Raw genomic sequence first — 13283 nt, forward strand, 5'->3', positions numbered from 1 at the left:
TCCTTACCCCTGGGCAGCCTGGCACACATGAGCCTGCGCAACGACAGCAGAGTTGCCCACATTTTAACGTGTGCGGACTACTGGGTTTCCACCCTGCTGGATCCACGCTACAAAGACAATGTGCCCACCTTACTTCCTGCGCTGGAGCGTGATAGGAAGATGCGCGAGTACAAGCGCACGTTGGTAGACGCGCTACTGAGAGAATTCCCAAATGTCACAGGGGAACAAGTGGAAGCCCAAGGCCAAGGCAGAGGAGGAGCAAGAGGTCGCCAAGGCAGCTGTGTCACGACCAGCTCCTCTGAGGGCAGGGTTAGCATGGCAGAGATGTGGAAAAGTTTTGTCAACACGCCACAGCTAACTACACCACCACCTGATACGCAACGTGTTAGCAGGAGGCAACATTTCACTAACATGGTGGAACAGTACGTGTGCACACCCCTCCACGTACTGACTGATGGTTCGGCCCCATTCAACTTCTGGGTCTCTAAATTGTCCACGTGGCCAGAGCTAGCCTTTTATGCCTTGGAGGTGCTGACCTGCCCGGCGGCCAGCGTTTTGTCTGAACGTGTATTCAGCACGGCAGGGGGCGTCATTACAGACAAACGCAGCCGCCTGTCTACAGCCAATGTGGACAAGCTGACGTTCATAAAAATGAACCAGGCATGGATCCCACAGGACCTGTCCGTCCCTTGTCCAGATTAGACATTAACTACCTCCCCTTAACCATATATTATTGTACTCCAGGGCACTTCCTCATTCAATCCTATTTTTATTTTCATTTTACCATTATATTGCGAGGCTACCCAAATTTGAATGAACCTCTCCTCTGTCTGGGTGCCGGGGCCTAAATATATGCCAATGGACTGTTCCAATGTTGGGTGACGTGAAGCCTGATTCTCTGCTATGACATGCAGACTAATTCTCTGCTGACATGAAGCCAGATTGTCTGTTACGGGACCTCTCTCCTCTGCCTGGGTGCTGGGCCTAAATATCTGACAATGGACTGTTGCACTGGTGGCTGACGTGAAGCCTGATTGTCTGTTACGGGACCTCTCTCCTCTGCCTGGGTGCTGGGCCTAAATATCTGACAATGGACTGTTGCACTGGTGGCTGACGTGAAGCCTGATTGTCTGTTACGGGACCTCTCTCCTCTGCCTGGGTGCTGGGCCTAAATATATGCCAATGGACTGTTGCACTGGTGGCTGACGTGAAGCCTGATTGTCTGTTACGGGACCTCTCTCCTCTGCCTGGGTGCTGGACCTAAATTTATGACAATGGACTGTTGCAGTGGTGGCTGACGTGAAGCCTGATTCTCTGCTATGACATGCAGACTGATTCTCTGCTGACATGAAGCCAGATTCTCTGTTACGGGACCTCTCTCCTCTGCCTGGGTGCTGGGCCTAAATATATGCCAATGGACTGTTGCACTGGTGGCTGACGTGAAGCCTGATTGTCTGTTACGGGACCTCTCTCCTCTGCCTGGGTGCTGGGCCTAAATTTATGACAATGGACTGTTGCATTGGTGGCTGACGTGAAGCCTGATTCTCTGCTATGACATGCAGACTGATTCTCTGCTGACATGAAGCCAGATTGTCTGTTACGGGACCTCTCTCCTCTGCCTGGGTGCTGGGCCTAAATTTATGAAAATGGACTCTTACAGTGGTGGGTGACGTGAAGCCTGATTCTCTGCTATGATATGAAGACTGATTCTCTGCTGACATGAAGCCAGATTGTCTGTTACGGGACCTCTCTCCTCTGCCTGGGTGTTGGGCCTAAATTTATGAAAATGGACTCTTACAGTGGTGGGTGACGTGAAGCCTGATTCTCTGCTATGATATGAAGACTGATTCTCTGCTGACATGAAGCCAGATTCTCTGTTACGGGACCTCTCTCCTCTGCCTGGGTGCTGGGCCTAAATATTTGCCAATGGACTGTTGCACTGGTGGCTGACGTGAAGCCTGATTGTCTGTTACGGGACCTCTCTCCTCTGCCTGGGTGCTGGGCCTAAATATCTGACAATGGACTGTTGCATTGGTGGCTGACGTGAAGCCTGATTCTCTGCTATGATATGAAGACTGATTCTCTGCTGACATGAAGCCAGATTGTCTGTTACGGGACCTCTCTCCTCTGCCTGGGTGCCTGGGCCTAAATATCTGACAATGGACTGTTGCATTGGTGGCTGACGTGAAGCCTGATTCTCTGCTATGACATGCAGACTGATTCTCTGCTGACATGAAGCCAGATTGTCTGTTACGGGACCTCTCTCCTCTGCCTGGGTGCTGGGCCTAAATATCTGACAATGGACTGTTGCATTGGTGGCTGACGTGAAGCCTGATTCTCTGCTATGACATGCAGACTGATTCTCTGCTGACATGAAGCCAGATTGTCTGTTACGGGACCTCTCTCCTCTGCCTGGGTGCTGGGCCTAAATTTATGAAAATGGACTCTTACAGTGGTGGGTGACGTGAAGCCAGATTCTCTGCTATGGGACCTCTCTCCAATTGATTTTGGTTAATTTTTATTTATTTAATTTTTATTTTTATTCATTTCCCTATCCACATTTGTTTGCAGGGGATTTACCTACATGTTGCTGCCTTTTGCAGCCCTCTAGCCCTTTCCTGGGCTGTTTTACAGCCTTTTTAGTACCGAAAAGTTCGGGTCCCCATTGACTTCAATGGGGTTTGGGACGAAGTTCGGATCGGGTTCGGATCCCGAACCCGAACATTTCCGGGAAGTTCGGCCGAACTTCTCGAACCCGAACATCCAGGTGTTCGCTCAACTCTACCTATGATGCATCAGTCCCATTTGGCATTTTTAAAGTCTTCTCTGATGTGGATATGAATTATGGCTAAATCAAAAAAAAAAATTTTTGACAATACACGACTCAAAGGCTTCTATTTAAATATAATAACATAGTTTAAAAGGCAGAAAAAAGACATCTGTCCATGCAGTTCGGCCTGTTATCCTGCAAGTTGATCCAGAGAAAGGCAAAAAAACCCTGTGAGGTAGAAGCCAATCTTCCTCATTTTAGGAGAAAAAATTCCTTCCCGACTCCAATCGGCAATCAGAATAACTCCCTGGATCAGCGACCCCTCTCTAGTAGCTATATCCTGTAATATTATTACACTCCAGAAATACATCCAGGCCCCTCTTGAATTCCTTTATTGTACTCACCATCACCACCTCCTCAGGCAGAGAGTTCCATAGTCTCACTGCTCTTACCGTAAAGAATCCTCTTCTATGTTTGTGTACAAACCTTCTTTCCTCCAGACGCAGAGGATGTCCCCTCGTCACAGTCACCGTCCTGGGGATAAATAGATGATGGGAGAGATCTCTGTACTGACCCCTGATATATTTATACATAGTAATTAGATCTCCCCTCAGTCGTCTTTTTTTCTAAAGTGAATAACCCTAATGCTGATAATCTTTCAGGGTACTGTAGTTGCCCCATTCCAGTTATTACTTTAGTTGCCCTCCTCTGGACCCTCTCCAGCTCTGCTATGTCTGCCTTGTTCACAGGAGCCCAGAACTGTACACAGTCCTCCATGTGTGGTCTGACTAGTGATGTGTAAAGTGGTAGGACTATGTTCTCATCACGGGTATCTATGCCCCTTTCGGTGCAACCCATTATCTTATTGGCCTTGGCAGCAGCTGCCTGACACTGGTCTCTACAGTGAAAAGGTTTTTCCAAGGTTATTGAACTGATGGGATATCCTCTGTATAGGCTATCAGTATCTGATTGGTGGGGTCTGACACCCAGTTTGTGAAGGCACCGGTTCTCCTAGGAGCGCTGCTCACCAAGCACATAAAGTCTCGGAAAACCCCCTTCAGTTTGCTATCCACTAAAATTCCTAAGTCCTTTTCCATGTCAGTGTTACCCAGTGTTTTACATTTAGTATGTTCGGGCGTAAATTATTATTGTACATTTTTCCTTTAATTTTAGGGGAGTAATAGTGTATAACCTTTTTAAAGGGATTTTCGGGGACCTAAAGAGGTTCTCCTGTAAGTACTTGTATTCCTCACACCATGACAGCTCTAGAGGTTCTTTTCTTAGAACTTTCCTTTTCCTCTGTTATTCCTCTTTGAAAAGTATGAATCCACTGATACGTACCTACACACTGTACAATTGGTGTCGACGGTGGCAGAATGTGTAATGAAATACCCTATTGACAAGGGAAAAGGGAACGCCCAGTTGTCCATATATTCATACATTTCAAGGAAGAACAGCAGAGGAACGGCACAACGCATTTCTTAGAAATTATCTGATTTCTCATAGAAACAATTATTTTTGATCAAGGAGGCCCATAGGGCTAATGTGAGCATCTGAAATAGTTCCAAAATGTACCGAAGTGCTTTTTTATTGTTATGTTCTGCAATTTTCTACAATATATTTTTGTGTTGTTTAATAATTTACAATTTTCAATATCTCTAAATGCTGTCTTTAACCACTTGCCTACCGCTGCAGGACTTTCTACGTCACGGCGGCAGGCTCTTATCTGTAACCCGACGTATAAAAGCGTGGGGTTACATTGCGATCTGCAGGCGCCGCAGCTGTTATTAGACAGCTGCGGTCACAGGGAGGTGTGCCGTGGCCAGCGGTGGCGGTCAGGGAGTAATAGACGCTTGTAGCATCCAGCTACAAGCGTCTATTACATTGTAAAATCTAAAAGCCGGCAGGGAGCGCTTTTTGTTAGGTAAGAGCGCCACCTGCTGGCTTCAAAATGAAATGTCCGCCTGCAGGCTGGGAATTAAAGGGAACCTGTCATCTGGATTTTAGGTATAGAGCTGAGGACATGGGTCGCTAGATGGCAGCTAGCACATCCGCAATACCCAGTCCCCATAGCTCTGTGTGCTTTTATTGTGTAAAAAAAACGAGTCAGGGACAGGACTCATATCAGGCAAATTTGCATATGTATCAAATCGGTTTTATTACACAATAAAAGCACACAGAGCTATGGGGACTGGGTATAGCGGATGTGCTAGCGGCCATCTAGCAACCCATGTCCTCAGCTCTATACCCAAAATCCAGATGACAGGTTCCCTTTAACCTCTTCCTGCCTTGACTGTGGCAGAAAGGGGTTAATTCACTTTTTTATTAAAAAGTTAATAAATAAATAAATAAATAATTAAAAAAATGTATTAAAAAAAAAAAAATTAAAATGTCCCAATTTCCCCAAGATGAATAACATAAAAGAAGTCACTTTGAAGGGGCTTGTTTGCGATTTTTCTGGCGATACAGTTCTATAGAACCAGCAATAGAAAAATGCCTGTCCTCTAGATAAGTCATCGGTATCTGATCGGTGGGGGTCGAATCCTGGTGTTTGAAGACTGTCGAGCACTGAGGTCTCCTAGCAGTTTACCAAGCACAGCGCCGTACATGGTATAGTGGCTGTGCTCGGTATTGCAGCTCAACCCTATTCACTTGAGTTGAGCATAGGCCATGTGACCGCTGTACGTGATGCCACATGGGCTAGGAAGAGGCTGCGGCGCTCATGTCAGCTGATTGGCGGGGCTGCAGGAGTCAGACCCCCACCGATCAGATACTAATGATCTATCCCGTGGTTAGGTCATCAATATTAAAGGGGTAATCCCATCTCAGACAAGGGGGACATATCTGGGACCCGCACCTACACTGAGAACGGAGCCCTGAAAAGTTATGGAGGGCACACTGCACATGCGCAGCCACCCTCCATTCATTTCTATTGGGGCTGCCAAAAATAGCTTGGCTATTTCTGTTGGCCCCATAGAAATAAATTGGAGTTGTGGGCGCCCTCCCATTCACTACTATGGGGAGACCGCTTGGTGGCGGCCGGACCCTGTTTTTTTTTTTTCCGAGGTCCTCCGGCCACCACCTTGCCCGCTTCATTCTCGGTGTAGGTGCCGGTCCCAGAGGTGGGATATGCTAGCGATATACCCCATTGTCTGAGATGGGAATACCCCTTGGACAATCCTTTTAAGGGAGCATTCACACGAACGTGTTTTTCTTCCGTGTCCGTTCCGTGTCCGTTCCGCAATTTTGACGGACAATGCACGGACCCATTCATTTCTATGGGTCCGTGAAAATTGCGGTATGCCTTTTATTCTCATCCGTGTGCTGTCCGTTCCGTGTGTCCGTTCCGTGTGTTTTAGAACATGTCCTATACTTGGCCGCAAATCGCGGTCCGTGGCCCCATAGAAAGTCATTGGGTCCGTGAAAAACGGATAGCACACGGAAATGCATCCGTGTGTCATCCGTTTTTAACGGACCCTTGGACTGAAAACATTCTAGGAAACCCCATTTCATTACCCATCAGTTTTTTTTGCGGACCGTGAATAACGGATGACACACGGAAGCACCACGTCCGTATTATACGGACTTGCGGAACGGAAAAGGAAAGATAACTGAAGACATACGGAACACACGGATCCGTGATTTACGGACCGCAAAACCAACACGGTCGTGTGAATGCTCCCTTAATCTGTACTCGTTTTTAGTCTCTGGAGGTAAAGCAAGCAGAGATCTTGTAACTAGTGATATATTGAAAGCAAAGCATGTTAGAAAATCTTAGAAACTTTAATCTCAAGATCAAAATCATCACTACCCCTCTCATTGCTATGTTCCCTTCACCTGAAAGATTTTGCCCTGTCCTCAACATGCCCCCCCTCCGCAGCCACCCCAGCACCCAGGAAATTGGCCCCAAAGCCTCCTCAGGCTTCGCCCATGTGTAATACTACATTTGCCTTGTATTGTAATGCCCATAGACCTCCACGATAAGCTTATCATACAGTAAGGTGTCTGATGTAGTCTTCCTTATCAGTATTACGTCTCTTTAACCTTAAATTGTCGACCTCTAAATCCTCTCGCTTTCTCAGCTCCATGATTAAAATAACATCTATTTCCAGCCTTCCTGGCTTGTCCCTTTAAATAGCCACCCCTGCCCCCTAATCTCATCTCCTATGTGCATCCGTCCTGTTAGGAAGATAGGTATTTGCTCATGACCCGGGGGATAAATGTCTGATTTTTATATTATCACAGGCTCGCTGTCTAGAGGACATTGCTGCTGTACAGACAGAAGGACAGGGACTATAGAGGAGACATGCAGGGTCCCACATAATAGTCCTGATAGCTGCCGTTTACTGACGTACCCGCGGGGATTATGGGATTATGCTGGATGTTGTATATTTATAAGCAAAGTCTTGGAATTTCTCTGTGGGATTTACAATGGATGCTGTGCAGTTTATACAACATGGTCCTGCTGGGTCAGCTATGTAAGCCAAGGTCACTGCCCTATTCCACTGCCAGAGCTGCCGAAATCAGGCACCGATACCAAGGAAATAAACTATGATGGTCTCAGGAGTCCAATGAAACTTTACTTCTGCATGAAGACTATGTAAAATATCTATCTATCTAATATCCATGGAGGCAGGTAACACACAATCACATAATTGACAATAGGTGATGGCTACAGCTCACCTCCCCTCTGTCTTTTCTGGCCAGTGACCACTGGAGCATGCTCCTTACACTCTCCAATCAAACTCCAATCAGAGCATGCTCACAACACTCTTCCATCAAAGTCATCCACAGAGCATGCACACAACACTCACATAATAGTCATCCCAAGGACATGCTCAACAATGTTCAATCAAAAGTCATCCACAGGGCAAGCTCACAACACTCTCCCATCAAAGTCATCCACAGGGCATGCTCAACACTCCCCATCAAAGTTATCCACAGGACATGCTCAACACTCCCCACCAAAGTCATCCACAGGGCATGCTCACAACACTCATTAATGCCTCTCCCCATGACATTATCATTGTGCCACCTATATCTTGGCAGGGCAACTTTTAAACAAATTGTGGCCCTAGATAAAATAAAAAGTAGAGCCCCAAACGCTGAAATATTGTACTAACAATAAGTACCTGTTCAGTTTCCCTGCAGCGCCTCCACAGGGGAAGTGAAGCATTGCACATTGCCCGTTCAGCAGTGCCCGTTCTGACCAGAGAATCTCCCCCTATTAACAATTCCCTAAAAGGGGTATATACACTCACCTAAAGAATTATTAGGAACACCTGTTCTATTTCTCATTAATGCGATTATCTAGTCAACGAATCACATGTCAGTTGCTTCAATGCATGTAGGGTTGTGGTCCTGGTCAAGACAATCTCCCGAACTCCAAACTGAATGTCAGAATGGGAAAGAAAGGTGATTTAAGCAATTTTGAGCGTGGCATGGTTGTTGGTGCCAGACGGGCCGGTCTGAGTATTTCACAATCTGCTCAGTTACTGGGATTTTCACGCACAACCATTTCTAGGGTTTACAAAGAATGGTGTGAAAAGGGAAAAACATCCAGTATGCGGCAGTCCTGTGGGCGAAAATGCCTTGTTGATGCTAGAGGTCAGAGGAGAATGGGCCGACTGATTCAAGCTGATAGAAGAGCAACGTTGACTGAAATAACCACTCGTTACAACCGAGGTATGCAGCAAAGCATTTGTGAAGCCACAACACGCACAACCTTGAGGCGGATGGGCTACAACAGCAGAAGACCCCACCGGGTACCACTCATCTCCACTACAAATAGGAAAAAGAGGCTACAATTTGCACAAGCTTACCAACATTGGACTGTTGAAGACTGGAAAAATGCTGCCTGGTCTGATGAGTCTCGATTTCTGTTGAGACATTCAAATGGTAGAGTCCGAATTTGGCGTAAACAGAATGAGAACATGTATCCATCATGCCTTGTTACCACTGTGAAGGCTGGTGGTGTAATGGTGTGGGGGATGTTTTCTGGGCACACTTTAGGCCCCTTAGTGCCAATTGGCCATCGTTTAAAGGCCACGGGCTACCTGAGCATTGTTTCTGACCATGTCCATCCCTTCATGACCACCATGTACCCATCCTCTGATGGCTACTTCCAGCAGGATAATGCACCATGTCACAAAGCTCGAATCATTTCAAATTGGTTTCTTGAACATGACAATGAGTTCACTGTACTAAAATGGCCCCCACAGTAACCAGATCTCAACCCAATAGAGCATCTTTGGGATGTGGTGGAACGGGAGCTTCGTGCCCTGGATGTGCATCCCTCAAATCTCCATCAACTGCAAGATGCTATCCTATCAATATGGGCCAACATTTCTAAAGAATGCTATCAGCACCTTGTTGAATCAATGCCACGTAGAATTAAGGCAGTTCTGAAGGCAAAAGGGGGTCCAACACCGTATTAGTATGGTGTTCCTAATAATTCTTTAGGTGAGTGTATATAAATGGGTTTCCCAAACTGGACAATCCTTTTAACCAGCATTGTGGAGTAGACCCTTCATCTTGAGGATCAGTAGGGAACTCGTCAGTGGAAAAACTTTTTAAAATTAGGATTAGTTCTGAATTCAGATTTATTGGGTACTTTTGTAATTGTTATTTGGGAGGGCTTCCCCAAACACGGGAAATAACCTATTTCAGTGAACCCATGAGTTAAGTAATGTCTTCTTCATTTTAGACAGCCCATGTATGGTCCTCTGTCTGGAGGGAACCCAGTGATCAGCTCTAATCTGTGAAGGATCCTGGAAGGAAGTGTTCTTCTCCCCTGCAGCACCTCCAGAGGAGAAACGGAGAATTGCACTGTTTCCTGTGTAATGCATGGATGTGCCAGGTCCTCCAGAGACAGACTTCGGGTATTTGAAAATGGGGTTTTTCTAAACCAAACAACCTCTTCCTTCTGGCTTGTTCCCAGTGAGGTAGCTGTGCGGTTCAGCTCTGATAGATACATTTACCACTCTCGTCCCAGAAATAACATTAATTTCCCCTGTGTCCTTAGTGATGCTCACATATATGCAAATGTCCTCCTCGCACCGCTCTGAGGCAGGCGTAATGTATCTTGCAGAAAGCATTAAAGCTTTTAAAGATGTGTCATTCTATTAAATATAGATTGCTCTATAGATCTGTGCAATGTCTTAAAAAAGTCTCTTATCAAGTGGAAATGTCTCACAAATGAGTCAAAAACAGAAACCACATTATCCAGTACATTAGTATTTTTCATGTAACTTCACTTTTTCAAAGAAACTCAAATTTCCACTGATTGTCATTGGAACCTGTCAACACCTTGTCGACAGACACACCCTGACTGCTGAGCTCCTGTAATACACGGGGCAGTTTGCAGTATCTAGATGGTTTGGCTGAGCTTCCATGTGGGGAGACCTCTGGCGACAGCTCATCTCCGAATGGATCGGGCATGTTGAAATCCAACATGTCCGACCCTTCTTTCCTGTCATCTGCCATCAGGGGCCAGTTAAGGCAACCTAAGATGTTTTTGCCAGTCCTGCTAAAATCGCCAGGTTCGACTGACATTCATCTGATGTGTAGAAGCAGAAGTCGGAATGCCAGTGTGAACATAGCTTTACCTAAACTGTTACATTGTAGCAAACAATCAGGTTGGGAAGGATGTAATGGTAGCAAACTCTCAACTGCTAAAAGTATTAGGTTTGTACAGGTTTAACCTCTGGATTGAAACAAGTGTTGTCATTCACTGGCTGCAAACAGAGATCTTGAACACGGTGATATATTAAAACACAAGATATGTTACCAAAGTTGCAAACATTTTCAATGGAGCTTTATGTACATAACATTAGAAAACCCTTCTAACGTGTGAGTATCCGGTCTAAAGGTGTCTTAGAAGAGTCAGTTGGGTTTTCCCCAGTTCATTGGATGTGTGGTCCTACTCCTCCTGCCACCCTGCAGTGTCCCCTTCTTTTATGACTGGGTCTTGGCTTGTATTCATGGTGTGTCTTGTACATGTGCCAGGCACGTCTCAGCCTCATTTCTCAGGCTGGTTCCAATCCAGCGGGCGTCATCACCGGCTTTCAGTTCTGTGCTGCCAGTCTCTCTGCTCAGTGTTTTCATTTCTTCTGGTGCCTGGAGAACATTTCCATGCTGACCCTCAGAGGGACATTGCTTCCATGACAAATACACGTCCCGTGCAGAGGGTTCTAGATATACAGTGATAGCTCCTGTTGATTGTCTCTAACTCTTTGAGTAAAACCCATATAATAGCACCCAGCCTGTAAAGTACATTCCAAAGAATAATACTGTATGTTCCACATATAATGTATCCTGTACTTATCCCTTACTAATTCTGAGTTACATCCAGTATTATACTCCAGAGCTGCACTCACTATTCTGCTGGTGGAGTCACTGTGTACATACATTACATTACTTATCCTGTACTGATCCTGAGTTACATCCTGTATTATACTCCAGAGCTGCACTCACTATTCTGCTGGTGCAGTCACTGTGTACATACATTACTATACTTATCCTGTACTGATCCTGAGTTACATCCTGTATTATACTCCAGAGCTGCACTTACTATTCCGCTGGTGCAGTCACTGTGTACATACATTACATTACTTATCCTGTACTGATCCTGAGTTACATCCTGTATTATACTCCAGAGCTGCACTCACTATTCTGCTGGTGCAGTCACTGTGTACATACATTACATTACTTATCCTGTACTGATCCTGAGTTACATCCTGTATTATACTCCAGAGCTGCACTCACTATTCTGCTGGTGCAGTCACTGTGTACATACATTACATTACTTATCCTGTACTGATCCTGAGTTACATCCTGTGTTATACTCCAGAGCTGCACTTACTATTCCGCTGGTGCAGTCACTGTGTACATACATTACATTACTTATCCTGTACTGATCCTGAGTTACATCCTGTATTATACTCCAGAGCTGCACTCACTATTCTGCTGGTGGAGTCACTGTATACATACATTACATTACTTATCCTGTACTAATCCTGAGTTACATCCTGTATTTTACTCCAGAGCTGCACTCACTATTCTGCTGGTGGAGTCACTGTGTACATACATTACAATACTTATCCTGTACTAATTCTGAGTTACATCCAGTATTATACTCCAGAGCTGCACTCACTATTCTGCTGGTGCAGTCACTGTGTACATACATTACATTACTTATCCTGTACTGATCCTGAGTTACATCCTGTATTATACTCCAGAGCTGCACTCACTATTCTGCTGGTGGAGTCACTGTGTACATACATTACATTACTTATCCTGTACTGATCCTGAGTTACATCCTGTATTATACTCCAGAGCTGCACTCACTATTCTGCTGGTGCAGTCACTGTGTACATACATTACATTACTTATCCTGTACTGATCCTGAGTTACATCCTGTATTATACTCCAGAGCTGCACTCACTATTCTGCTGGTGCAGTCACTGTGTACATACATTACATTACTTATCCTGTACTGATCCTGAGTTACATCCTGTGTTATACTCCAGAGCTGCACTTACTATTCCGCTGGTGCAGTCACTGTGTACATACATTACATTACTTATCCTGTACTGATCCTGAGTTACATCCTGTATTATACTCCAGAGCTGCACTCACTATTCTGCTGGTGGAGTCACTGTATACATACATTACATTACTTATCCTGTACTAATCCTGAGTTACATCCTGTATTTTACTCCAGAGCTGCACTCACTATTCTGCTGGTGGAGTCACTGTGTACATACATTACAATACTTATCCTGTACTAATTCTGAGTTACATCCAGTATTATACTCCAGAGCTGCACTCACTATTCTGCTGGTGCAGTCACTGTGTACATACATTACATTACTTATCCTGTACTGATCCTGAGTTACATCCTGTATTATACTCCAGAGCTGCACTCACTATTCTGCTGGTGGAGTCACTGTGTACATACATTACATTACTTATCCTGTACTGATCCTGAGTTACATCCTGTATTATACTCCAGAGCTGCACTCACTATTCTGCTGGTGCAGTCACTGTGTACATAATTACTTATCCTGTACTGATCCTGAGTTACATCCTGTATTATACTCCAGAGCTGCACTCACTATTCTGCTGGTGCAGTCACTGTGTACATACATTACATCACTTATCCTGTACTGATCCTGAGTTACATCCTGTATTATACTCCAGAGCTGCACTCAGTATTCTGCTGGTGCAGTCACTGTGTACATACATTACTTATCCTGTACTGATCCTGAGTTACATCCTGTATTATACTCCAGAGCTGCACTCACTATTCTGCTGGTGCAGTCACTGTGTACATACATTACATTACTTATCCTGTACTGATCCTGAGTTACATCCTGTATTATACTCCAGAGCTGCACTCACTATTCTGCTGGTGCAGTCACCATGTACATACATTATTTCTGTACTGATCCTCAATTACATACTGTATTATACTCCAGAGCTGGTGGTGTCAGAATTGACCACAGATTCC

General features: G+C 45.1%; 1 protein-coding gene across 2 annotated transcripts in view; it reads left to right on the top strand.

Moving 5' to 3' along the window:
• MAPK4 (mitogen-activated protein kinase 4) overlaps window positions 1-13283 on the top strand; it is a 102294-nt gene that overhangs the window by 44687 nt on the left and 44324 nt on the right. The window lies entirely within an intron of this gene.

The sequence above is a fragment of the Bufo gargarizans genome, chromosome 1 (genome assembly GCF_014858855.1).
Source record: "Bufo gargarizans isolate SCDJY-AF-19 chromosome 1, ASM1485885v1, whole genome shotgun sequence".
NCBI lineage: Eukaryota > Metazoa > Chordata > Amphibia > Anura > Bufonidae > Bufo > Bufo gargarizans.